We start from the raw sequence: 2,305 nt of genomic DNA on the forward strand, positions 1-2,305 counted from the left end.
GCAGCGTGTGTTTCGTTTGCTGCGTTGGGTGTATATTTAATATTCAGTTGGGTGTATCTTGTGAATTCATTTGGGTGTATTTTTAGTATGTTCTAAATGATGATTGTTTGCCTTCCAGAATGGACTCCAGAAAAAGAAAGCAGAGGCAAGAGGAGTCAGATTCTGATTCAGAATCTGAATCTGAACCAAGTGATGAGTAATGTCCTGAAATTATTACTCCTTTCTTTTGGCTTCATTATAAAGATTTCATGTATTAATTGAAGTGTCTATTATTAACTTATAGGAGTGAAGAATCATCACCTGCGGAGAAGGAGAGGAAAAAGAAAAAAACAAAAACAACACCAAAAGAGTAAGCACTTCTTTCATTAATATTCTGTGATAAAATTAATTTTTTATTTCTGATTGGTATTCTTTTTTTCCACCCAGAACACAACAAGAAAAGAAAAAAGTTGTTGTGGAGGATTCACCTCCTGAAGAAGATCAATACTTTGACGGGTACAGTACCTCGTAAGCTATATTACGGTCTATCATCGTAATTATTTTTGTTAACATCTTATTTTATGAATGTAGTGAGAGATATGAAATATCAAGTGACGAAATCGATGAATGGCTAAGGGGAAACGTTGATAAATCTGCTGCGGAGGGGTATGTCTTGCGGGGCTGTGTATTTGAGATTTTTGTGTGTTTTGTTTGCTAATAATTGTATCTTGTTTCGCAGGGAGAACCTAGCTGACCTGCGATCGACAGAAGGTCGCTATGTGTCCTCTGAAACGTAAGAACCTTTATTATTTAATAAAATCTTGTTATCATGATTTGGATGTATTTTCTGGAAACATTTGGGTTTATTTTGTGGATCAAGTTGGGTGTATGTTGTTTACTAGGGATATTTCGTTTGTTTTGTTGGGTGTATATTGTCCATTCGGTTGGTTGTATCTTGTGCATTCATTTGGGTGTATTTTATACCTGTATCTTATTTTGTCTGAATAACATGAAATCTGTTTAGACTACCGGCTGTGAACTTGGGAAGTGATGATCCTTCCTCTCAAGGACGCACAGAACAGAGTAGCGTAAACCAGCCATCACAGAGCATGTAATTTCTCTTTCAAATAACCGTTACTTTTGTTCTTCTATTACCTTCTACTTCTAATTCTGTCTATATTTTTTTTAGAAAAAAAAGCCCTTTATTATTTTATTCAAGAAAAAAAAGGCAGCAAAAAAAAAGCAAAAACTGCAACTATGTAAGTTCTCAAAAAACAAAGCCTGTCTTCTTTTTGAATTGTTCGGGTGTATTTTTGACCTTTTTTGGGTTATTTTAGGTTGAGTCTGACTGACTCGAATATGATGGTTGTGAGGGAACAAACACCGTCGGAAGCGCTTGCAATGTGAGTTTTCCAAGAATATTTCAACCTTATAACCTTATTATTTTCAAAAGCGTTGTTAACCTTTCATTTTTCTTCTTGTTTAGAGTCCCGATCGAGGTTTTTGTGCCGGCATCCCAAACAACCCCTGAGACAGATTTCGAACCAACCCCTATGCTACGGATTGAAGGGACTACAGAAAAGTAAGAAATAGTATTGGGTGTATATTTGTTTAGGGTTTGGGTGTATATTTGCATACAGTTTGGGTGTATATTGTTCCTGATCAATTTTTTCTTTACGCCATGATTAATTTTGTGTTACTGTGCAGCACTCCTGAATCCCCCAAGAAACTTCAAGAAACCACACCCACGCTTCCCCCAGCTCCAACTAAAATGTAAGTTCATCAGACTAAAATCAATCTTTGCTTATCATCCGTATATTATTATTCTTACTCTTATTCTTATACATCATGACACAGTCATCCAGCCGCAGAAGACGCTGCTACCCTGTTGATGATGGCACGGACAGCAACCTATGTTCCTAAAACAGATTCAGGGATGCCATCATTCAGCCTTGGACTGATTGATTCAAGCCAGGAGGGGGCGTCAACGCAGGAGACAGAAAGGGAAAAATCTCCAGAAACTGCAAGTATGCTAGAACAATTAGACACTTTGGTCCAAAAATTAGCAAGCAATGCGGCGAAGGGAACAAACGAAAGTCCACAAATTCAGAGGGAGACTGGGGGAGAAAGTTCTGCAAAGTTTGAAACTCCAGGGGGAATAAATCAAATTACAGATGATATGAAACAAAAGTGCTACATCTGGGGGACGAGACTGAAGGAAGACGCAAATGGCAATACTGACGAGTATGAGGAGATTTGCAATCTGATTGGCAAAGGAGAATACATTTTGATCAGATCGCACCTTGCATCCCTCCAGGCAAAAAGT

The sequence above is a fragment of the Arachis hypogaea genome, chromosome 7 (genome assembly GCF_003086295.3).
Source record: "Arachis hypogaea cultivar Tifrunner chromosome 7, arahy.Tifrunner.gnm2.J5K5, whole genome shotgun sequence".
Taxonomy (NCBI): domain Eukaryota; kingdom Viridiplantae; phylum Streptophyta; class Magnoliopsida; order Fabales; family Fabaceae; genus Arachis; species Arachis hypogaea.